The sequence below is a fragment of the Bombyx mori genome, chromosome 11 (assembly GCF_030269925.1).
Source record: "Bombyx mori chromosome 11, ASM3026992v2".
NCBI lineage: Eukaryota > Metazoa > Arthropoda > Insecta > Lepidoptera > Bombycidae > Bombyx > Bombyx mori.
In genome coordinates this window covers 14,289,472-14,316,969 of record NC_085117.1, presented here as the reverse complement: position 1 = coordinate 14,316,969, position 27,498 = coordinate 14,289,472, and the positions used below count along the sequence as shown (strand labels likewise).

Below are 27,498 nucleotides of genomic sequence, written 5' to 3'. Positions count from 1 at the left end.
CTGATCCGGGATTCCCACTCAAGACTATGTCTGCTACTGCTACTGTCAGTTCGCTAGCTTGCGTGACCAGTTCACTGACAATAATAAATAAATAAATAGAAGTAAAAAGCCTTTTACTTCATTTTATTTTATTTTTATTTTTAAGTGGGTGGACGAGCTTACAGCCCACCTGGTGTTAAGTGGTTACCGGAGCCCATAGACATCTGTAACATAAATGCCACCACCCATCTTGATATATGAGTTTTAAGGTCTCAGTATAGTTACAACGGCTACCCAACTCTTTAAGCTAAAACGCATTACTGCTTCACGACAGATTTAAGTAGGGCAGTGGTACCCTCTCCTGTGGACTCGCAAGAGGTCCTGCCACCAGTAACATTTATTCACCTAGCATTATTGCTAACATTATTCACCTTATAATACAGTATTATAGGTACTTAATTTAAAATCTAATACAATATTCCAAGAACCAATAATACATGCTTTATTAAATAAATTTTAAGTTAGTTTAAAATCAATATCTTTTGACTAACTAGAAGAGAATCCGAGAAATAATAATAAATAAATTTCAAAATTTGAACAGTGGCAAAAGATCATCGAATTATTTTACATTACATTTATAGTTATAGTATATCATTTATTTAATTTAAAAATAAGTATTTTTCACTGACTATGCGGCTTGCTAATTCTATGAACTATTCTGATGACGTTTTTCTTCTATTGGTAACCTCGTTTCGACTTTGACCCTTGGAGCGACTATAACCTAGTTCATTCTTTAATTAATACGTTGGGTAATCGGGAACTTTCACACTATAGGCAAACGAGCTTACGGTCTCTTGATAAGCAGCTACCGGAGTCTATAGACTACAAGCCGAAGTGGAGATTGAGTTGAAGTAGCCTACTTTTTAAGGCGAAATCTTTTTATTAAAATATTTGTTCTTGCTTAGATAGGTGGAGGAGCTTACAGCCCACCTGGTGTTAAGTGGTTACTGGAGCCCATAGACATCTACAACGTAAATGCGCCACCCACCTTGCGATATAAAGTTCTAAGGTTTCAAGTATAATTACAACGGCTACTCGACCCTTCAAACCGAAACGCATTACTGCTTCACGGCAGAAATAGGCAGGGTGGTGGTACCTACCCGTGCGGACTCACAAGAGGTCCTACCACCAGTAATTACGCAAATTATAATTTTGCGGATTTGATTTTTATTACACGATGGTATTCCTTCACCGTGAAAGTCAATCGGAGGACGTATTTCATTAGAAAAATTGGTACCCGCCTGAGATTCGAACACCGGTGCACCGCTCAACACGTATGCACCGGACGTCTTATCTTTTAGGCCACGACGACTTCAAAAGTTGTTGTTAATCGTGTGTTGTTCAAATCTACGTATGCGTACGTGTTCAATCTTCATTAAATGTGAACTGTTGAAAATTAATAATATCATCAGATATTGTGCGTATTAATCAACAGTAAACAAACACAAATACATCATCGAAAACTTACAACTTGCATTCTCGGAGTTCGACTTGTACATTTATCAATAGCACGGCCAAGCGCGACATTACATTAAGAAAAATTTCCGAAACATAAATCGTATCGTATCGATATTAAGTTTTGAAGTTTTTGTAAAGTATTGTCCTAAGTTGTATCGAGTTATCGGCGAAGCTACAACAATAACTATATCTACCTGTATATAAAATGTAATCGACTATGAACGATGAAGAAGTAGTCGATTTTGAATTCAGCCATTCTTTCGGTATTTATTAAGCTCCTCAGTTTTACACTAAATTGTATTTTAAGCTTTAATCATCTGGAACTAGAGTTCGTTATTCAATAAAACAAATGTGTAATTCGATTCACGTGTGTAAAAAACGATCGTATTTTACTCGATAATTATAAGTTAGTCGATTTAATTACTGAACGTTTTTTGTACTTACGTCATGTCGATACGCCCAGTTTTTTTATGTTGAACTCACGATCAAAGATGTTGTAGAATGGCTGTTTAAGACCAGAATAAACTTATTGTTAATGAAATAATATATAGGTGATCTTGAATTTTCTGACGACTTCTTATGTGAAATATTTGTGGTTTGGACAAAAATTGACTATATATATGTCAACCACATTTGGTTGATACTTGTGTGGAAGTCATTAGTAAAAATTGTTAAGTACGTACTTCATGAGAAAAAATTGTACCTGCCTGCGGGATTCGAACGCAGGGACAGGTGTATCGCTGGATACGAGTGCATGACGCGTCTTATCCTTTAGGCCACGACTTCAGACTTCGAAATGCGGATTTTTTAAGGACGGACGGATTAGTTGTGGATTGAAAAGGTCTTTTCAATTTCAACAGGACAGGTAAAATTGCAGTAACCCACACAGAAGACTTAGAAGATCAGAATAGACATCATTGATTACGAATTTGAAAAAAATAAATAAATATCCAAACTTGACTAGAATAAGAATGGCCTATCTACACTTGAATAATCTGCATTAAAATCCTTTTGTTTATGTCCATAAGAGTGGATGAATTACTATAGTTTTGATTGAGCTATTCGTACGCAGGAAGTAATTAAGTTATATTGAAAAGCCTATTGTGCTTTCAGCAAATAAAATTGAATGGACATTTTGCTAATGAGCTATAGCCGTCGTATTATTGTTAAAAATATGTGTAGTAGGTATATTTAGTTACCTTTTTATTTTTATATTATATATCTCTTAAAATAATAGCGAAGCATTTTAAATTTTATGTCACGAAAAAAAATATTTTGTTTTTATTGCTGAGATGGGTGGATGAGCTCACAGCCCACCTGGTATTAAGTGGTTACTGGAGGCCATAGACATCTATAACGTAAATGCGCCACCCACCTAGAGATATAAGGTCTACGATCTCAGTATAGTTACAACGGCTGCCCCACCCTTAAAATCGAAACGCATTATTGCTTCACGGCAGAAACAGGCAGGGCGGTGGTACGTACCCGCTCGGACTCACAAGAGGTCCTACCACCAATATATATAATAAAGTCTTCAAAGAAATCGTGAATAAGTTTTTATTTAATAATGTTCTCTTATCTTTTGAACGAAGTAATAAATATAGTTCGCAGCTTCGGGTCAGCTTCAAACGAATCAATAAGGCGATTTATTCAAATTTCTAAAGGGCCACACATCATCCGCTCGCAAGCAGCGTCTTCAACTGCCGTACGTAATTATAATGATCGCGAACCAGTTACACGATGTACAAAAATTAAATAGAATTACCGAACATATGGCGGCGTCCGAGCGGAAGTTCGTATCGTCTGTCAGGCCCTTTAATATTATAATGAAACCTTCTCATTTTCTTTTAACTGACCATTCACAATGAGGACAATGAGTTCGGCTTGACGTGGGCTCATCCGGAGGGTTCGCGTTCCAAATTCAAATTCGTTTCTCAAAACATCTGATTTGCGTTTATGATGTCTTTCTGTGTTTGGTTTTTAATTCATAAGTTAATTGGAACGAGCCATCTTTAAGCTGTGAAATTATCAATAGAAAAAAAGTTTCAAATTCCATTTAGTCTTAATATCTTTAATTATATTTCAAGAATTTTGCGAGAATTAAAAAAAAATACCACACTATAAATTTTAATCTATGTCACACACATACAATTTTTTTTAAATATTTTATGACCTTATTTATGACCTAATTTAATCAATTGAAATGATATTAAATAAAAGTAAATGAGATAGGAAGAAATAAAGTCTCAATAAAATGGTGGTTGTTCTTCCTATCTAGCGTTCCCGCCAAAACAAGGCAAACGAAGCTTAAAAATGTCATTCTTAGCGTGCAGAAGAAGAAATAAGCGAACAAATAATATATAGTTCAACACCTTCTCCAAATCTGTTCGTCAACCGATTTTTTTATTTAATAAGTATTGCCTAACTTTAATGTTCTTAACTAAAATAGTTACTTGGAAACGGTTTTTATTAGACCGTTTGTAAAATTAAATAAATAAGAAAACCAAAAAGAAAATATACTACACAATCTTATGACTTGTCAAAAAAAAAATAACAAATAAAAAATGTGAGTATAAAACTCAAATAATTCACATATTATTTATTTATTTTTATTTATTTATTTATTACACTTCATGTAAAATTTACATTGGCGGACTTAATGCCTAAGGCATTCTATACCAGTCAACGAAAGGTAGTGCAGAGTGGGTAGTTGTAGGTGCAATGAAATTTATATTAAATTACAAAAAGTATATACATACATACATACACACATGCATACATACATATTATGGCAATAATAAGGCAAAATTTTGTCGCTATTTCTCTATAAAGTCATGTTTAGATTATAGATTATACATGTTATTCGTTAGTTGAAGAATGGAACGTTTTACTGCGTAACGCGGACGGACAATCGCTATGCGAGGAGTTTTACAACGAGGGCGGTTAAGAAGCTTCGCGTTAACTTGACTAATACTTACACCGAAAAACTAAAGTGAAGAACAAAAAAAGATGTGTGGTATCGTGGGACGTGGATACGAACGAAGTTCCTTATTAAGAAAATATTAATTTTAAGTTCTATTCGAGGTATAAAGAAAATAATTATTCGGGTATTACATAATTTTTTATTTTATTATGATTTTTTTATTGATAAAAAAAAAATCGCAAGGGTCAACCACTCCGCAGTACAAAGGAGCAGCCACACCCTGGAAGAACAGCCTGAATGATCACGTATCCCCTACGCCAGGTAAGTATGATTTAGTAAGAGAAATACGAGAACGTCTATCGGCTGTATAACATATCGTCACCGCGATTCAGGAATTGTTGAATTTACGTGCAGCGACATCTGTTGATAACAAACTAAATAGAAAAAATCTTACGTTACGGACGTTTTTTCCCGGTTAGTTTAACTTCGTTCCAAAATTGTTTTATAAACAGGAATAATTACTATAACGTTTATCTAAAATAATAATATTGAGTTCAGATCTCACCTGGTGTTAAGTGGTTACTAGAGTCCATGTACATCAGCGATGTAAATTTCGACATTGATCTTGAGGCATGAGTTCTAAGTCTCAGTTTTATAGTCCAAAGGCCGTCCCAGCGTTCAAACCGAAACGCATTACTGCTTCATCGCAGAAATAGGCAGGGTGGTAGTACCTGCCCGTGCGGGGTGACATAACTATCAGCCATCAATTTTTTTTTAATGAATTAAAAATTATCACTTAATTTATTTACGATCAACGCAGAACCTACCTCGCCTTTATTGATAGTTATGCCTATGTTTAATTTTTTCCTATTCGTACACTCTTGACAGAGTGGTCGTGGTCATGCATCAGTCGGATCCTGCGATACCGATGCTCTCGCGATGCGACGCCATGTGGCACGATGTTTCGCACAGTGAGAGCAAACATTTATGTTGGAGTGAGTAACAGATTTTATGAGGTCGGTCCATCGTGTTGGAGATCGTCCGCGAGATCTGTTGTTTTCCGATGTTTAATTTTAAGCTCAACCTATTGGGGGAACATCTCTAATCTCAAAAACATACTGTTTCCCATTCAATTTTTATTTACCATAGCCTATGTTTCTCTAAATTATTACACGACGGTGTAAAAGAAGACCTTTTAAAATTGAAAGTGACGTAAGTGCTGTTTTAGTGCGCAATCGGCGGGCGAAAGTCGTAAATCAAAGTTTTAGTGTCGAAATATTGGGATGCGTCGGCCACTGGGGTGGTCAATACGCGTTTTCAAGCCGTACAAGAAAAAATAAGAAACAATATAACATTCGCGCAATTGTTGGAAACATTCGCGTATTGTTCGGAGATGTATGGACGTATATGTCTCGGTCGCACGTCGACGTTCCATACATGAGATGTGATGGACAAGACGTTTAATGGTTTGTATTTTATAGTTTGAAACAATGTTGACTTATTCGTGTGGAAGCACAGGCAACGGTGTCAGTATTAGGGAACGAAATTTCCTAAATTAGGGCGTCTGCATTTTTGTAGTTACCTTGACGTAAATTTTCGAAAAATGAACTTTAAACCGCTTCATATTTTGATTATGACTATTATCATTTGAAAATGTTTATAATATGCTAACGCTTTTATCTTATGGCACATGGGACACAAAAACTGTAAACATTGTGGTACCAGCGCGATCGCAAGCTTCAGACTTCTCTATTACGAGCATAGTTGAAATCCAAATAAGAATAAGTAGTCCCAATTGTTTAAATGCTCACAGAGAGTCGTCTTGGGTGGTACGGACCTGTGATGCGGAGGGATAATGAGTAAGGTGATCACCGGACACTGGACCCGCTTCAAAAAAGGTCTGGAAGAGAGAGAGCGCTTCCGGGCATATGGGATATAAATATGACAACACTTAAAGCGGCATAGTGTGACAATTCAGGTTAGAAATATCTGGCGGAAACGAATTAGGAGAGTCGACCCTACCTAAAGTGGGATAAGAAAAAGGAGAAGAAGATTACTCTTGTAACTTTTAAGCCATGGTATTAATCATCGACACATCAAGTTAATGTACAACAAAATTAGTGTGTGTGTGTGTGTTTCTTTTCGTTTATTGCCCTTGTAGGAAGACCAGCATACGGCCTATTGACTTACGGACTTTAGCAATGCCAGGGGCAGAGCCAAGCCGCTGCCTACAACATGCTTACAATGTGTTTGTAACATCAAATGTGATATCGTTTAATTATGGATTTACCACTAACTATAGATCTGGGGACTTTACGGATATTTGATACAAGCTAATTCAAGAGTGTCCCTTTCATAATAACAGTTCTTAATTTCTTAGTAACAGTTCTTCAGTTGCCTTTCTTAGTACAAGTAACTTCCACCTCCATTCGAGATATTATGGGCTCAGGTAATCAATTAACGCAAGGGCTGTGTTCGTCCAAATCTGAAATAGGAATGATCTCTCCAATTGTTTTGAAGCAAGATGTGTACCAGTTTGAAGGAAAAGACATTAGGCAGTATGCAGCTTAGTTAGACCTTAGATAGATGATTAGACCAAATTAAACCAACCCATAACATCAAAGTTTAATCAACATCTTATGTTTCAACGGACAGTGAAATTGACGTTGTAATGTCTATATGCTCCAATTATAAAAGCAAATAGAGGAATTTAAAACCAATTTATTTGTAAAACGATATCTGATGCACGATCATTCTAAATATGTTCTCAAGCCTGGTAATAATTCAATTAGTTGTCTCAGCAACAAAGTTGAATATCAGATCCTTGAACGAGATAATAAATAGACGATGGACCGTGGTCCTTCAAGGAGTGTCAAATTTAATGACTCTTTCACAGTAAAGAACACTTCATACAAATCTTGAAAACCACTCTCTAATTATATATCTCCAGTTTTTATAATTTAATTTACAGTGGATTGTTTTGGGTGTTTGACAGGCAAACAGACTACTATTAAATTATATTTTTTACTGGTTTTTTAAATTTGACTTTTTATTATTATTCTTTTATTACTTAGATAGGTGGACGAGCTCACAGCCCACCTGATGTTAACTGGAGCCCATAGACATATACAACGTAAATGCGCCAACCACCATGAGATATAAATTCTAAGGTCTCAGTATAGTTACAACGGCTGCCCCACCCTTCAAACCGAAACGCATTACTGCTTCACGGCAGAAATAGGCCGGATGGTGGTACCTACCCGTGCGGACTCACAAGAGGTCCTACCACTAGTAATTACGCAAATTATAATTTTGCGGGTTTGATTTTTAGTACACGATGTTATTCCTTCACCGTGGAAGTCAATCGTGAACATTTGTTAAGTACGTATTTCATTAGAAAAATTGGTACCCCCTCCTGCGGGATTCGAACACCGGTGCATCGCTAGATACGAATGCACCGGACGTCTTATCCTTTAGGCCACGACGACTTACAAAAATTAAACTTATAACGTGATTGCTGAAAACAGAGCATACTGTGATAGACAGTTCGGTATCACTATCCTACTTATTTCTGCCATAAATTCGTTATGAACAATTGAGGATTCGATTTATCATCTCTAAGTGGGCAGCGGCTATTACGTGAAATCGCTTAAATAAAAATTTTTCGTCAAAAATCTATTGAATCGCATTAGTTGTAACTTGTTTTTGTCGAATTCTTAGAGCATCGAATAATTCTGATATAAATCTATTATAAATCGAGCTGTCAATGATTTCATAAATACAATGTTCCGAACATTCGGACCGAATCTATATTGAACAAAGACTGTAGAAGTTCTTCACTTTGCATTCCGATGATCACTATCACATTTTTCCAGTTTCCAATAAGCTGGTGACACCGAAGTTATCCTATAAGTCATATTGACATTCATTGGTAGGTAACTTGTCCTCATATTTTTCAAAAAATGAAAACAAAAAATATAACTATTATATGTATTTTTTACAGTAAAAGGTACTGTCAAATAACTTTGAAAAAATAATAAAATTTACATTAGTTTTTTCTTTTCTTTCGAAGTATTAAAATGACTCTTTGTTCATTATAATACGTCTTTAGCGTCCAGCACTTATTTATAGCAACATTTACAACTCTGTTTCGTGTGAGTAACAAGAGATGAGGAGCAATATTACTTTGAAACTATTACTTAGGTTCTCAGAAACGCGTCTTAGTATCTAAACAGTTTGTTGCAATATTTGATGAGCGAGAAGGTCCGTTACTAGTGTTTCTATAAAAAAATTAACAATAACTATTGCTGTAGAGCAACTTTAACGGTCTCAGTTTTTGGTTTTGTTTTATTTATTTAGTTTAAGCTCTTGGAACCCACTGCTGGGCATAAAGCATCCCCTTTTGATGCCATAATGTCGATCGCCTGCCAATCTTCTGCACGTCTGCCGCGCCATCCTGACCATGTCATTGGTCCACCGTATTGGTCCACCATAGGTCTTCCGGGATCCCTGTGACCTAAGTACCTCGTGACGGCCATGTGTGTGTGCCTGCAAATTTCGTATTGTTTAACTAAAAAAAAAACTTCTAACTGGAACTGTTTTATAAAGAGTCGTAAATAATGCACCGCTTTTGAGTAAGACATTTCATGTATGTATGTATACTATCAATAGTTTCTTACCAGATATTTTAGTGTTTCTAATCATCGTATTAGAATTTCTTAAAGTGTAAAAGAGATCAGTTCATAATATATTTTTCTGTTTGAAATACCTAGTTTTTTACATATATATTTAGTCAAGGTTTTTTGGATTTGGAATGTAATCTATACCTTTAGCTGTATCGATATGTTAATTTGTGGCCTGCACCATCTGTTACTAAGAATTGATGTTTAACAAGTAACTACCATCCAATGACGCCTGGTAGCGACAAACAAAAAATTATGAGATCAATAAACTGAAAAATGCATATATCAATCTAAGCTTTTAATTAAGAAAACTTTGACTGTTTAATATATGATAGTTATTAGTAGCTTATCGGTATCTGTGATCGCTTGCTTTTGGAAACAATCAGGAATTGTTTTTATCAGTTCGCAGCCAGGTCTTCGGTTTGTATCTCGGGACGGTTTTTTTTAATGCAGCATACTATGTGATGATGTATTTACGGTGAGGGAAGTTAACAGCATAAAAGCAGCAAGATGTATTGTACTCTATTCCAATTACGAAGTCTCTTTTGTCACTTCTTAGAACGTAACTCTTCACGTTTCGCATAATTTGAAATAATAATCATTTTTTGTTCATGTTCGTGGACATCATTTAAAAAATACACAATCAATCTAAAATATTAAACAATTAATTCACACACACACACACACACACACAATAACAATAATAACATCTGTCTCATGGGACTTCGTAATTGGAATAGAGTATAATTCAAGTAATTATTAGATATTAGGGCTGTACGATTTAACCGGTCAAGCCGGCTAAAAAAGTTAGCTACATTAATTAGCTAGTTAACCGATAGGCATAGCTAATTTAACCGGTTAACAGGATTAGCTCAGCAAATTAGCCAATAACTAACGATCTAAGCGGCTAATTCTTTTTTTCAGCTATTCACTGATTCCTTACCAAGATATTGATTATGAGCTTCCTGTGCGAACATATATGTATTTTTAGAGGCAGTAAGCAGCGGCTTGGCTGTGTCCCCGGTATTATTAGATAATATTCATGAACGACGGTGACCAACGACACTATCAGTCTCCCACTCAATTTCTCGCACGATCTTCTGGTTGGGTCGCGATTCCGATCCGGTGGTAGACTTTGTGAAGCAATGCTCTTGCTAGGGATAGTATTAGCAAATTCTGTCAGGTGGAATCCGTGAGCTCATGTACCCGTCTGCGTATAACTGGAATATCTCTTAGGCATCAGTAGGATAGTACCACCAGAATAAGTAGGGATAAAAAATAACATCAGGTACCTGAATTTCATTATAGACACTTCACCTGTGAAGCAGTCATGTGTCGAAAGGAGTAATCCTAATTCACTTCAGAATTCGATCTCACATCTCAAGGTCTGTGGCCTTAATCTTGCGGGCTGCGACCTCAATGGCACACTTACACCAATAAAAAAACGAATTTAAACAACAGCTCAGAATGCTGTAAATTGTACGACCCTACACTTGCGGTGTAGCTCACAGCGCTCAGACGTTTCCATAATTAATATCGGTTTGAAAACATTATCTGCGGTTTATTATTCTAGAAGAGAAAGCCTTTTGGTTATTACACTAATAATATCTACTTTGTTGTGAAAGCTATTAAGCGTGTAACGGATTTTTTTATCAATTATTAAATCATTTAGACAAAAACTTTATGTCCAGGGTGATTGATTTTGAAAACTACAATATTTTTTTATTGCTTAGATGAGTGGACGAGCTCACAGCCCACCTGATGTTAAGTGGTTACTGGAGCCCATATGCATCTACAATGTAAATGCGCCACCCACATTGAGATATAAGTTCTAAGATCTCAAGTATAGTTACAACGGCTGCCCCACCCTTCAATTTAGAATATACTGTCTTTTTTTTTGGTAGTAGCTAAATATGAAAATAGCAGATGAATTAAAACTGACGCTGAGCCATCAACAAATTTAGCCTTTTGTTAAGGAAAGCTCACTGTCGGATTATATTATGATTGTAATCAGTTCCTTAGTGTAATAATTTACGCATTTATATCGGCAGCTGTACGTTGATATCTCGGTCCGATGCATCGAGTTATTCGAGTCAACGATACGAACAAACGCGGATTCCCATTCCTTTTTGTATCCACATGATTCACCCGTGTACCGAACGCGTAATTCCTGCAAACAAGAAACACCAAACCATTATATCAGTGCCATAAGATATGAAACGTCATCTCTGATTAACTTTTATCGACGACAACCTCCGCAGTAACAACGCGTCCCATACGAGAACGATCTTAAATCTGTAATCTTAACTTTTTGCATTCCCCGGCACCTCCGACCACTATAACGACACAATAAACATATTTTATACGCGCTCACACATAATGTTTATATCGCCTTATAAGTAGATCGAGAAATAATAAAACTAAAGGAGCGCGAACGAACATCAAGAAAGCAATAACATCATTATCATAGCGAGTCGGCCATCTCTTTCCAATAGGTTTCACCCCTCCCTTGGCCCCGCCCACCGCGTATCTCCTCCGTCACCTGTATATCTCGAAACATTACACATATGCAAAACTTTCGCGCTCGCATCTCAACACACACACAGCCTCCGCACGTGAGCACCTCGCGGCGGCCGCGTGTGCGTGTCTGCAGGCTGCATTCTGTCTATGTGTGTTCTAGTATAAATCTGCAAGATAAAAATTGTGCTATATTACTTTAGGAGCGAGGGCAGACTGCGCATTTTCTTTTTTGTTCCTTTAGTAGTCTCGTAGGCGGGCCTAGTTGTTTGCACCTCGCACAGTGGTCGATGTTTCAGAGTTATCATCGAAGCGATACTCAAAGTATTAGTTGATGTTCCTTTGTCTTGTTTCGACTTGAGTACAATGCGAATGTTCATTTCTATTCAAATCGCATTTTTAGATATTTCATTCAAAGACAATCAATAATCAAAAGCATATATTACCAAACTTCGTTATAAAAATACAAAACAACAAAAAATATAAAATTTAACCACCGCTAAAATATTCTTCTATTTCAACATATTATTATTTTAGTCATATATGACTTGATGCCATTTGTCAAAAGAGATCTGTCAATATTGATCATCACGTTCAAGAAATGGTACGAATCTTGTTTATTCGTATCGACTACTTGCAAGCCTCGTTTGAATAAATTATGTAGTTTAAAAAAAAAACAAAAAAAAACACGTTTAAATAGCAAATCAAACTAACGATTAATTTAATATTTTTTATCTGTTAGGATATTAAACCAAATTTATATAACTACTAGCTGACCCAGCTGACTTCGTAGTGCCTCAATCGATAAATAAAAGACCTAAATTTTTGTATAAAATAAACTTAAAACAAACAAAAGGAATCGGTCCGACGGGGGACTCATCAAAGGAAAAACAAAATTGTTATTTTTATTTAATTCCGAGCATTTTCATATTTATCTACCTTTTAAACCTTCTCTGGACTTCCACAAATAATTCAAGACCAAAATTAGCCAAATCGGTTCAGCCGTTCTCGAGTTTTAGCGAGACTAATGAACAGCAATTCATTTTTATATATAGAGATTATAAAATTCCGTTAGGTATGCATAATTAAACACATACCAAGTAAATAAAATCATGATAAAAAAAAGCTTATTGTAGCGCTCAGACAATGCCTTAGAGCGGAGTTTATCTCAGCATCTAATTGTATATGTTAAATTTAACTCGGAAACACATAGATGAACGCAATGATTTAAAGAAGTCGCGATGAGGTTTTGGCCAGTGATGAGTGTTACGACGGTACATGGAAATCCATCTTAGTCTTACCTGACTCAATCGAGTTGTAAAAACTATGGGCTTCAATTAGGTGCGAAAACTGTATGTATGCACAGGTATGTAAGTGTGGCGAATAGCCATCACACAAACGCAAGATATTTGACAGATGCCTGATAAGCTTGCATACAGGCTTACATTCAAGTTCCGAACAACAATATTCGGACCGTCGCAGCGTCGGTCAATATTACCCGCTCGGAGGAAGATCTTCCCTTTGTCGTACAAACTGGTGACCTGCGACGGAACAATTTCAGCTTTCACACTTCATCATCAGCGCATCAAGAACTGCAGGTACCACAATGCCCGCATTAACGCAGATATAAACAAGTCATCAACACTCGTCCCACAGCAAGCCAGCATCCTCAACAGATCCATCGCAGCTGACTCGCCGCGCTTCCTGGTCCTTCGGCACGCACCTTCACTGCATCATCACGACCCTACAGTTCATCGCAGCCCACTGCCGGATCATCAACGCTTGGGGTCACGCATCTCCAGCGTGGTAGTTCTGCAAACATGGACTACTCACGGTACTGACGCATCATTCAAGCTCAGTCTCAACTCACCTCAGACTTCGAGCAGCACTGGCACTTGCAAGCTAATCTCAGCACGGACGGGAAATTATGTGGCGATCTACTAAACAACCACCCGCTCGGTGGAAGATCTTCCCTTTGTCGTATACCTACATAAGTTACGACATCTAATGAACATTGTCATTTCTTGCTACTATAACTAAATTTAATTTCAAAATCACTGTAAACATATAAATTATATTAAACATAAAAACCGCGTAGTTATTATAAAGCCCGTCACCAATTTTTCATCTATGAAAACAAAATTGATTTCAGTCACGGCTCTCGCTGCACTAATTATACGCATTGTATATGAAACAGTTATCAACTACAATTACAGGTCGACTGATTCATCGCATTGTTCAAACGTTGCACCCGTCATATTTGAATGTAAAAGTAATATTCGTACGCGAGCAATTATGTATTGTGAAATATCACGATGTGTTGTGACCTAAAATGTTGATGTCGATTCAGAATGGGAAGTATTAATGATTTTACGACTGCCTGGGCCTTCTATTTTAGCCGCGTTCTATGTGGTGACTGTTAATTGTGGTAGTTATTTTTAAATTCGAAGCTGCTTCCATCGGAGCAACCCTACTAGCTGTAGTAGATGCGTTTAGATACGGTAATTTTCAAGAGTCCACATTTACCAGTTACTAGAGGTAGTATCCAGCATCCAATGGATGGATGAAGGCAGCGCAGGACCGGTCTTTGTGGCGAGGCTTGGGGGAGGCCTATGTCCAGCATTGTTCGTCTGTGGGCTGATAAGAAGAAGAAGAAGAAGACGGAAGTACAATGAGCTCCAGCTGTGACCTCTTTTTCCTCACACGAGGTTCGAAAAAAATCTGAGACTTTCCTTTAGAAAATACTTTCCTGAAGCTTACGAGTATAAGTGACAAATCATCATCACGTGGGCTATAAGTTCTGCTGCGTTTAATGGTCAGAACTAGTTAGAATAATGCAAGCTCTTACGATCAACTTGATTTTTACGGGCTTTCTATTTATTCTTAAAACAGTGTGTTGAGCATGTTGGATTAAAAGAAATGTTGCAGTGCACTCTACGAAAAACATAGGCACGGAAACTTTGGCGTCGTGTCATGTAAGGTAAAACTGTGCGAGATAAAAATCTGTACTGAATTATTCCGGCTGGATGTAATGGTCATGCGTCTATACTAAGTGTCTAAGTACATCGCAAGCAATTTGGTGGTTAGTTACTAGAGCCCATGGATATCACAGAGTGGTTGCTGCAATCCGTCTTGAGGTATGAGGTTAAAGCGTCAAATTACCGTACAGCGGTTTAACCATTTAAAAGTGTGTGTGTGTGTGACAGCTTCATGACAATAAATTGTAGGTAAGAACTTTGCTGTGATGGCATCTCATTCTTAATTATTACGAATTCAATTACCACAGTTTCAAGTTTTTTATTATCCTTGTATGCAGATGATGACCTGGTGGTGAGTGGTTACCGTCGCTCATGGACTTCGGCAATGCCAAGCTGTTGCCTACCGAAAACGCATCCGTGTGTCAGAGTGTTAACAGTCATGTTGAATTTAGATTTTTTAAATCTATTTTTTGACACCTAATGTCCCCTTCCATTTGGTCATTAAAACTCTGACACATCTTATTTTGATTCTAAAATCATAATTTTTGGGTCATTTTGTGTATTTCATATTGGTAATTTTAAATTAATCACGTTCTTTGGTTAAGATTATTCGTGCGCTCTATCTTAAAGGTTAACAACAAACATTTTTGACTTATAAGTTCTGTCATCGTAGGAGGTATCTGCTTCCAAGCTGTGATTCTATAGGTTCTAGTAATGATTTACGTAAATTTTTCCCCAATCAGAGCATTGAAATAAAAAAAACAAATGTTTCTTGTGGCACTGAAAAACTCGAAAAACACTTTCTATAAATCTATACTAATATTATAAAGTTAAAGAGTTTGTTTGTTTGAACGCGCTAATCTCAAGAACTACTTTTCCAATTTGAAAAAATCTTTCAATGTTAAATAGTTCATTTATTGAGGAAGGCTAAAGGCTACATAACATCACGGTAAGAACATACACGGTAAGTAATAAATAATGTTTCAAAATAGGGCTTTAAATTGCTCTTTAATATTCTATAATTCAAAAATATTTTCACTTTCTACGTAAATGAAATAGGGGTGTAAAATTTAGCGTTATGCCAAAGTAACTATTCCACGCGGACGGAGTCGCGGGCAAAAACTAATATAATAATATAGAGCTGCTCGGTAAGAAATACGCAGTGCGTACACAATGCAATGCATTCAAAATAAAAATGAATAAAAAGCAGACAATGTTGAAACGACATTCATATAATTATAGTGTAATTACAATGTTTATTTAAACTGTAGCGCACCGTGATTGCGTCCCTTTGCCGTTCCTCTAATTAAACATTTTAATAATGTCACGTAAAGCGGCGGCTACAGTTTGTTATTTGTTAATCGTTAACTCAAACTTAATATTATGTTTACGAGAATTATAATTTGCGTTATTACTGGTGTTAGGAACTCTTGTGAGTCCGCGCGGGTAGTTACCAACACTCAGCCTATTTCTGCCGTGAAGCAGTAATCCGTTTCGGTTTGAAGGGTGGGGAAGCCGTTGTACCTATACTTGACACCTTAGAACTTATATCTCAAGGTGGGTGGCGCATTTACGTTGTAGATGTCTATGGACTTCAGTAACGAATTTACACCTGATGGGCTTTGAGCTCGTCCGCCAATCTAAGCAATAGAAAAAAATTATTGCGCTTGTAGGCAGATGAGTATACGGCCTGATGGTGAATGGTTACCGTCGCTCAGCAAAGTCAAGCTGTTACCTACCGTTAAGTAATACACTCTCCACGATTTTTTGTTCAGAAAAAAAAATACCAATCTATTTAATACCAGTCATTAAATTAACGCAACATCAAACGAGCAGACGCCTGTACTAATTACTGGCATTCCTTGACGACAATTTATTTCCCATTAAGCCTGCCGCGACCTTCGACGTGTTTCGGTCGCCCACCTCGATATTATAATGATGATTATTTTAATTTCGCTAACAACACTTTAATTACCCACCGAGCGGAGGTCACGTCAACTCGGACTCGTAATTATGAATCTTAACGTTTCGTCTTGCAATTATACGGGCCAGATTTACTGTGACGTCCGTTTTGATACGATTTTTATCACAGATAAATAATGAAGGAAAAAAAAAAAAATACTTGGGTTTCTTTTTGTATTCGTCTGAAGGTCACTATGGTTTGTAAATAGAAATTATTCATGGCGATCATTATATTATTAATGAAGATGTTATTTTTTAAATTTAATCACTTGTAATATATCGTAATTGTTTATATTCATGTATCCCAATCTTCCTATGTAATTTTTACCAACTTCAAAACCTCCGATTGATTTCAAAGCTCTTACACAGAATCAAGGATCAATGGCAAAACAATAATATTATTATTTTTGTCTAATTTATTAACTATTATTAGGAGATGTAAATTTTTTTTCGGGACCCCGGCCTGAAAAAAAAATTGGAAAGGGTAACACTATTCTGAAATTAACAATGTATATTTATAAAATAATTAAGAATTTAAGTAAGGAGATCTCCACATTTTCGTCTAGTTTAATAACAAAGCTTTTTCGCATTCACCTCAGATAACGAGGTCATTGACATCTCCACTGTCATTTATTTTCTTGAACTAGCAAGCCCGATCTCTTTAATCTCTGATTAAACGTCAAACTAAAAATTAGCGACACTTAATTATATATTTTATGACAGAAACAAATAGTAACCAGATTTAAAAAAAACTATGGAACTGAATTGTTATTTTTTTCCAGCAAATTAAATGCTGGCATAATATAGATAAAGGGTAAACTAATGAATGCGATTTAAAAACATATAAACTATAATTACTTAACTATTGGTGCAAATAATTGTTGGTCATGTGTTTTTGAATTCCTATAAAACGCCTGGATTTATATCATATTTATATTTGAATCAAATGGTCTATATAATAATAGTAAAAAATCGACATTGCTTGAAAACCTCAGAAATACCAGAGGCTCAAACAACTACGCACTCCTAATGATCTTAGATAGATCGATCAACCATTTAAATAAAAAACAGACTGTCTCTGATTTTATGAATTCGACGAGACGAGGTCACGATATTCGTATATTTAAATGATAATTTGCTTTCAACCTTAGAAGCAAAATTATACATAAATTTAATTACATTTTTTTAAATTTTAATTGTATATTTATGATAGGTAAACGAGTTGTCTAGACAAAAAAAAACTGGCATACAGATGTTAGGGCGTTTTTAAGAGGCGATTCATGGATAATGGTTCGTCGTTCATTCATGGTTTCGGTAGGCGGCGGCTTGGCTCTACTCCTGGCATTGCTGAAGTCCATGGGCGACGGTAACCACTTACCATCAGGTGGGCCGTATGCTCGTCCGCCTATAAGGGCAATAAAAAAAAATGAACTTGGACATGACGGAGTGAATGTCGCTGGACTTTAGATATGCAGTTGAAGTCTCAATTGTTTTGCGTAATGGCTGTCCGATCCATCAAACCAAAACGTTTGTCAGCCTTGCAGAAGAAATAACCAGGAATGGATACTGTCTATCAGTCACAATATTAGGGATTAGATCACGTGGTGATATCTATGCGCCCCTTTAGCTTGAGCTCGTCTGTCATTTTGACGTAATTAACCCACTGAGTTTCTTTTCCGGATCTTCTCAGTGGGTTGCGATTCCGACCCGGTAGTAGATTATGCGAACACTGCTCTTGCTACGGCTAGTGTTAGCAGATTCTCTCAGGTTGAGTATGAGAACTCAACAGCGGATAGGTAGCGAAAAAAAATGAGTGGTGTCGTGGGACACCGGATAGGAACGAAGTTCCTTATGATAAAAATATTAATGTTAAGTTCTATTCGAGGTATAAAGAAAATAATTATTCGGGTATACATTTTTTATTATGATTTTTTTATTGATAAAAATAGAAAAAAACTACTGTACAAATTTATCTACTTTATTTTATTCACAATGATTTATAAAAAAATATGTAATAAAAATATGCTATAACAATATAAAAATAAGTTAAGTCGTACACTGTGTGCATTACTAATTTTGTACGTTGTTACAAAGTTAAGTCCTACACTGGGTGCATTACTAATAAAAGTCTTACGTGACAGACGTTCTTTCCCGGTTAGGGTACTCCTCCGCATCGTCCCATAAGGAACTTCGTTCCAAAAAAACAAAAAAACAAAATGAACAGTGTACCTGTTGATTTTTTTCCCGGGATATTAAAAGTAAAGTCGTGTCCGTCGTTGTCGTCTAACTCGTGTAGGCTCTTAGCTCACTCTAACTCCACTGAAAATTACTAGAAAATCTCCCTAAATTTCCCAATAAAAATACTCAACCGTTTTGTCTGTATTTCACAACAAAGGCCCGCCACAAAACGTACATTCTCACCGACACTGATCCCTATTGTACCGGTCCTTATCTCGGCGACTAGAAATTTCACTAACGACGTCCACTCATGTCCGAACGACACAATGGAGGGATGAATTGAAACCGCGCTTAGACAAAGCCAATCGCGCGGGGATCGAGCGGTCAAAAGGCCTTAATGTTAGGGCGATGATTGGAGAGGATAAGTTATGTCGCGATTATTAATACTGGACTAGTAATCGATAAAAGCTATTGTACAAAATGAGTGATCCGAAATCGTTCCAAAAATCCATTTATTAATTTCACTATTAAAGCATTCAATTGTATAAATGTAACGTTTATCTTTAGTGCTTTCAGTGTTTTTTATTTGCAAAAAAAGTAAGCGGGTACTATTTTTGGTAAAATTCCAAATTATTAAAAAACATTTTCATGTAATATTGTGAAGTAAAGTGTCGACACATAATTAGAAAGGATCTGCTTGTTACTTTAAATTTTGTTTCATGGAAGATGTTATTAACAAAAAAAAACTAAACCCAACCTCTTATTAACATTAACATTACACGATCAATTATTTGTTAAACAATTGTTAAATAAGAAATATTGCGTCCAAATTTTATCTATCACTTTGAATATAATGCTTTTTTTTTTATTGCCCTTGTAGGCAGACGAGCATACGGCCCACCTGATGGTGAGTGGTTACCGTCGCCCATGGACTTCAGCAATGCCAGGGGCAGAGCCAAGCCGCTGCCTACCGCTTAATACTCTCCACAAGCCTCGTTTGAAGAAGGACATGTCATACTGCTCGGAAAACACCGTGGAGGGGAGCTCATTCCATAGCCGGATGGTACGTGGCAAAGAAGATCTCTGGAAACGCACTGTGGATGACCGCAGTGACTCCATGTAGTATGGATGAACTCTACTCCGGTGGCGGGCGGTGCGATGGTAAAAGCGAGATGCCGGTATCATGCTTGCTTTGATGCCTGCATCAATGCTTTGATGAAATTCCCAGTAGTTTATTCGTTCTATGAGTTGCTAATTCGATGACATTCATTAGTAGTTCCCACAACTTTAGCTCTATTATGGTAACTATAAAGTATATTTATAAGAAGTGTTCGGGCCTTAGAAACAAAAAGAAGGGTTATGTTTAGTGAACTATGTAGAAGTATTAGTTCCACTCTTCACAATTTACGCGGTTCGTTAGGCAGGGCGGCTTTGAATCAAATTTGTAAATGTATCGAAATTCGTATGAAGTTTTAATGCGTTATGCAATTTCTACCTAAAACAGATAGTGTTCTAAATATTTTCCATTAAATTTACTTACTGGTGGTAGGACCTGTTGTGAGTCCGCACTGGTAGGTACCACCACCCTGCCTATTTCTGCCGTAAAGCAGTAATGCGTTTCGGCTTGGGGTAGCCGTTGTAACTATACTGAGACCTTAGAACTTACATCTCAAGATGGGTGGCGCATTTACGTTGTAAATGTCTATGGACTTCAGTAACCACTTAACACCAGATGGTCTGTGAGCTCATCCACCCCTCTAAGCAATAAAAAAAAACTTTGTATAATTTTATGCATTATTCTAAGTTTACATTGATATATGCAGAATATGCATTATCACGCAAGCGTGCTATAAAAATTGAATCCTATTCTTCGAATACATTTTTACTTCGAGTAGCTCGTCACATCTTGTGCAAACTTTGTTTCTTAGATCAACGTCCGAACATACTTCAAGTGCGTAATCAAGCAATATTCTTCTTAATCAATCTCACCCACTGCGGGGGTCGATTCTACCAACAAAGGAATTGATTAAGTAAGTATACCACGATATTACCCCGCTGGTATTATTCTATATAATAAAGAGGGATCGGTAACCGTGGTACTTAATTAGAGAAAACTCGATTAGAATTCGTATTAATCTCGTAATAAGAAAGCGGAAGAAAAGTTTTACTGATTAGGTGATGGTATCAGTGCGGTGACGAATGTTCATAATGGCCTGGAGGTTGTCAGAAATATTTCAGATAATTTTGTTTGGATTATAATTTCCGAATTTTCTAGAATGGAATAAAATCTTGCTGTGCCAACCTCTAGTGGGATATGATGTAGACAAAGAAGAAGATAACTCCACACGAGCACACCAGGTGTATCACTACATTTATAGTCTTTTTAGATTTTATCAAAAATTCAATGAACGACAGTTTTAGCATAAAGATAAAACGAATCTCTAAAGCTAAGCGTAATAAATATGTAATATTTGCTTTAAATGTTTATTCAATTCATATTTGAACGGGCAGTGTACAACAAATGCGTTGATGACGCAATCAGAATTCTTCCGAGAGAGCACAAATTCTGGGAGTCAGCTGATTTTATTTGTATTACATTGCTGGGCGTGAAACATTAGTTTAATAAGATTTTCTATTTGACATGTTTAAATGTTTGTGTCACTATTAGTATTTTATTAATATTAGTAATAATTCTTCTGACTAGGTTTTTAAGAGTTTTTTTTCGCCGGATCGAATGTGTATTTCAAGTGTCTGTCATTGACGATGAACAGTTTGTTGGTTTTTTCCGATTTTTTGTAGTCAGTTTTATTAACTCGCCAACAACCCCCACCTCACAATTTTTTGTGACAGCAGAATATTTTTATAAATCAAACATTAGGCTTTGCGATCAGCAATTCGAAATCAATCAACCGAAGCTAAGAAATTATGTTTACGGTCAGCAAATCGACTACAGCCTCTCGCCACAATAGGGATGAGCGTTTACATAAGTAATTAGCTGAACCATACAGGCAGGGGACACGATATATTACTATACTGATAGTGATTGTAATCCATCGGTTCGATTGTGCGAAGTGGAGCGTTGTAATGAGCTTACAGCTTTTTTTTTTTTATTGTTTACATGGGTGGACGAGCTCACAGCCCACCTGGTGTTAAGTGGTTACTGGAGCCCATAGACTTCTAGAACGTAAATGCGCCACCCACCTTGAGATTTAAGTTCTAAGGGTCTCAGTATAGTTACAACGGCTGCCCCACCCTTCAAACCGAAACGCATTACTGCTTCACGGCAGAAATAGGCAGGGTGGTACCTACCCGCGCGGACTCACAAGAGGTCCTACCACCAGTAAAGCTTAATAATAATAATAATAATAAATTTTTATTTCAGAATTAAATTCCATATGAAGTGTTAGTAATACAAAATCTTTCTTAATGGGCGATGATTTTACTCGAACTCTTAATCGACAAAGCCATTGATGACAAAAAATAATTTATGTCTTTAGTTTTTAATCGCAGTGAATTGTTGCAGTGTTTTGTAAAAAATAATTGAAAGATAATATATAATGAAGTGAGAAACCGCTTATTTATTATAAAGCATGTTTCAGTAATCAGCTGTTGTTCAGCGTGACGCTTTAAACTTAATAGCTGCTTTAAAAAAAAAAAACTCGGATAATGAATAGCTTCGCTTCGCTTATCATCTTTAATGGATCCTATCTTTAGTTGTGTCTGTTGCTAGGTTTATTTACTTACGTGCTACGTCGCTACGGCGTAGCGTGGCGGTTACGTCTTTTCGTTGTTGTACAGTGTTTCTAATTAAAACATTCGCTGAGGTCACGCATTACTGATAGTTGGTGAAGTGTGTTTACTTAAGAAGAAAATAGATAGTGAACTTCGCGTTGTGAACGAAAAATTTATTTGCCTTTCTGGTAACGAGAAAGTAATTGTTATTTTAAACTGTATTAAGTTAACGTGGCTTATTCCAGACATTAAATAAATTTTATCTAGAGCTACGATAGAATGATGTGAGCTCTCTCTCAAAGGCTTCTGCTTTCATTGCCAAATTATCAGGCGTTCGGTTTATCACGGATGGTCGCTACCATTAATTGTGACATACAACTTCATGACATGTGTCTCAACTTTAATAAAAATTAAACATCAACATGCAATAACTTCTGTAAACTTAAATTTCATCATTCCAAATTTATTTTAATTTAATTTAATTTTAACACTATTAGAACACAGTTAATAAACGGTGCAAATCAAAAGTGTAAATCGAATGAAACTTTGTCACAGATTATCTTATTCTGTCAACATGAATCACGCAAGCAAATAAATCCGCCGAAACAACACGCATAGAGGCAACAACAACAAATTACCGAGAGAGAAGCTAATTTGGTAACTTTTTATATATTTTCCTTGGTCGGGTCTCATGGCTATTAATATGACGCCGTGTTTAATATCTGACATCTGTTACAAAAACTTTTATTATAAGACTAATCCATTGCACACTAGTAGGGGTAATGCACACAGCCCCGAAACAAACGCTCTGCGAACGCACACATCAATGGTGGCACTTAGTTTAGCTGCTTCCTTGGAGGAAACATTGTATGTATCCGTGAGATGATTCCGTTTAATTGCTATATATTTTAAAATAAATTGCTGTTCGTTAGTCTCGCTAAAACTCGAGAACGGCTGGACTAATTTGGCTAATTTTGGTCTTGAATTATTTGTGGAAGTCCAGAGAAGGTTTAAAAGGTAAAAATAAATATGAAAATGCTCGAAATTAAATAAAAATACCAATTTTGTTTTTCCTTTGCTGTGTCCCCCGACGGACGGATTCCTTTTGTTTGTGTTAAGTTTATATTATACAAAAGTTTGGGTCTTTTATTTATCGATTGAGGCACTACGAAGTCTGCCGGGTCAGCTAGTTGACAATATAATTTTGCAATTAAAACTACTTATTAGATTAATCTCACATTTACTATTGTTATTATATTCTTTTCCAACGTTTCGACAACTTTCCATTTTTCATGATCGCGGTCGTGGTCGTCTATGGTCACGGGGTTAAAATACTTTAATAATGTCTACGCTTTGCGAAAATCGAAAAAAAAAAACTTTTTGGATTTTGGGCTTAGGACTACATTTTTTTTTATTGCTTAGATGGGTGGACGAGCTCTAAGCTCACCTGGTGTGAAGTGGTTACTGAAGCCCATAGACATCTACAGCGTAAACGCGCCACCCGCCTTGAGATATAGGTTCTAAGGTCTCAAGTGTAGTTACAACGGCTGCCCCACCCTTCAAACCGAAACGCATTACTGCTTCACGGTAGAAATAGGCAGAGTGGTGGTATCTACCCGTGCGGACTCACAAGAGGTCCTACCACCAGTACCATTGGAAACGTCTTAAAAAAGGATTATCACATTATTATTATTCAATTACGTATTGTTAAATATAACGTTTGCATGGAGTCCGCTATGAGCCCGAAAACCATTGCATTGTTTCATTAACGAAGTAATTAATATCTGGATCTTTTCAATTAGGACGCTACGTATTTAGTCATTCTGATACTCCGCAATATTTTCATTAATGTAACGTAGCGAATAGCTACCTCACGGCTACTGACCGCCCGGCGGCGCCCACTCTCATCTGCTAGTTCTTAATTAAGTTAGCTTATATAACGAGAGATGCTCTCATTTAGATAACACCGTAACTTCTAAAAGAAGCTCAACTTTGACTACTTAGCGCCTCCGTTCTTAATGTTCTAAACTTGTTCGTATCGAACGCTGCGTTAATTAGACAAGTTTCAATTTATGCTCGATGTTTTGAGATGTGATATTGGCGGTTACGTCTCGTTGTATTTTATACGTATTTATTCGTTTTTGTTATTTGAGTAAACAAAAAATCCTAAAAAGTCCAATTTGAACAAGAATAAAAAGTAGTTATTTTTATCCTACATATTTTAACAGAATGATTGAGTTATTAATAAAGGATGGTGCAAATTCTACTGTTGGTCGGCTCATGGTTCATTCCGTGTGATGCCCAGTCCGACTGCCCAGTCCGTACAGTCTGTTAGCGATATTGTACAATACAATCGATATGCATTAGGACTTGATATTACAATGTAGATAACAGATACTTCGGACCAAAATTTTCTGCTACCTAATCACTGGTAGCCAAGGGGTTATTTCAGATCCTAATATACCGATATGTGACCTCACGGGCTCAACCTCAGAGACTTTGCTAACAGTTGCCCTAGCAAGAGAACTGCTTCGCTGTATCTACGACAGAATCACGACCCACTGAAAAAATCTGGCGATAAATCCAGTGGGTGGTATCTGTGGGCTAGTTAGCACGTTGAACTCTCAAATCACTGATTTCTTAGAGGATGGTGAGCGATGCTTAAATAGCCTAAAAGCATCGAGTGCTAATCCAGAGGATTCGGCAAGAAACGTTTTGGATGGCTTTGCGTTACCTCGTCGCCTGGGTCGGATATGTAATTATCTGAGGCCACGATAAGAGGGCTATCGTGATACGCAGCTTTATCAAAGTAGTATTTGACTGGCCAGTAGTATTTGATTTTGAATTTCGAAACTCGAACACTCTTTCTCATGTTTAATTATTTGAATTAGTGTATTATTTGAATGGATAGCGAGAAAGGAAAAGACAAGGGTGTATCGGAACCATTTCTAAAATTTAAGACAGGTAATTGATAACAGCACTTGATGAGATAATACTGAAATTGAGCAAAGATTATATACTACTTCTGATCTTTTGCATTGGACGTAATGTAATAAAAATATATACCAACCGACGCGCGGATTTCAATGGGTTTGGTTACCAACTACCTTCATTTTAATTAATTATTAGTTTAGTAAATGAACATATTTTTTTCATCAAACTTAACACTCTATTGTTTTCCCGTCCCGTCGTACCGAAAGACATTAACTTCTCACCACAAACAGTCGTTAGTGATTATGACAGATGCTGTCAAAGGGGTGACACTTGACTGATAATTACGTTCGAAAACTGTAATTTTTTCTAAATTATGTCACATTTCTTGAGTAATTTGAAGAAATAAGCAGTTTGGATCCATAATTTGAGCCAATTGCTGTATGTAATATGTAAGCACGTAAATAGTCTGCGATTATTCGATATATCCATTGAATTTGATTTGTGAAAATATTTCTGTCAATCATTAAGTATATTATAATCAATCATTATATTACATATACTGAGAATTGTACTATTTCTAATGTACTTATTTATGTTATTATGATTATACTATATTTATTAACATTTTATCAATTGTCCTATATTTTTTTATATACTGTATAAAAATAGATAGCCGCTGACGGCAGTGATGACAGATGGTATTTTCATGTGGTCTTTCATTATGCCCCCTTCACAGGAAGCCTCAAAGTCAATAGAGCAATGGAGAGAGCTATGTGTTTCTTTGAGAGATTTGCAGGAGAACTATGGTAATTGACATGGATCGAAAGATCACAAACTTAAAGTAGCCGTGGGCAAGGCGCATTGATATTAGGACGGATGGCCCTGGTAGCTAAAAAGTTCTCGGATTAACACGATACTCCCAAAGGTGTGCTAGGTCTTCAGTAAGGTGGAAGAGGTGTTGAAGGTCTCTGAAATGCACTCGCGAGCAGCGCAGGGGCGTCACTCTGGCGTACCCTGGTAGAGGCCTTTATACAGCAGTGGATATCTGTTGGCCGGTAATGAAAAAAAAATCATTTTAATCGCTCTAAATGAATTAGCGACCTTATGGCCCGGTGTGTTTAGAATTCAAAATTAAAATACGAGATTGTAATTTCAAATATACTGTTTAATCACACAACACCCAACAATCGGATTATTATTTGAATTTCTGTACCTACCCCGACATGAGTACCGCGATTTTTTGTTCGTATTTCATCCTACCATAATTAAAGGTAATGCCAGCTAGGTGTAAAAACCGTCGAGGTAATGACATTTTAATTGTGCGAGTGATTACGACGCGTCGACTGTGGTCGTGTCGTCCTGTTATTACGAATAATTGCATTACGGTTCGTTACGAAGGAAAAGAACCAAATAAGGTTTAATTGACACGTTACTTTCTTTGTCTGTAACAACACGTGGTCGGTTCACACGTGTAGTTTTCAGGGGGAACATCTCTTCAATAGTAATTCTGTTTACGAGATTTTTTTTACGCAAAATTCAAGACTGATATGTATATGATCAAATGTTTTATTTGTTACAAGCGTATGGTTTTTTTTCCTACCTATGTTGATAGCCTTGAGAGACTATATCAGCTTCGCCCTAACGTGTAGGTGAGCTTATGGGGCTCAAACCGGAGTGTTGCTAACATTGACCGTAGCAAGAGCAGTGCTTCGCAGAATCTACCACCGGATCGGAAACGCGACCCACTGAGAAGATTCGGCGAGAAACTCAGTGGGCTTAGCATATGTACGCTATTTTCATACTTATACATATTGGAAATTAATGTATCTCTTACATCTGTCATACATATTTCACGCTTGATGCATCAAGTGGTTAAATTTAAAGCATTTTAAATTTTTCATAAATTTTAAGCCAAAGTTAAATTTTAAGGTTTCTTCCGGGGCATTTATGAAAGAGGTTTAGAATATTTCAAAAACTCTTACAGTGTTGTTACAAATGCGATTTCAGTGTTCACTAGTATCCAATGTATCTATTCTATTTTCTTTTTCATTACAGAGTCGTCTATTACCATCTAAAGGTATTTGTCAAATGAAAC

At 36.5% G+C, this 27,498-nt stretch overlaps 1 long non-coding RNA gene across 1 annotated transcript in view; it reads right to left on the bottom strand.

Moving 5' to 3' along the window:
- Positions 1 to 11,120: 11,120 nt before the first annotated feature.
- Positions 11,121 to 27,498, bottom strand: part of LOC134199720 (uncharacterized) — a 47,903-nt gene continuing 31,525 nt past the window's right edge. The window contains exons 2-3 of the long non-coding RNA XR_009974333.1: positions 11,818 to 13,605; positions 11,121 to 11,272 (exon numbers count right to left, since the gene is read on the bottom strand). This is a non-coding gene — a long non-coding RNA (uncharacterized LOC134199720). The remainder of the gene's footprint in view (positions 11,273 to 11,817; positions 13,606 to 27,498) is intronic.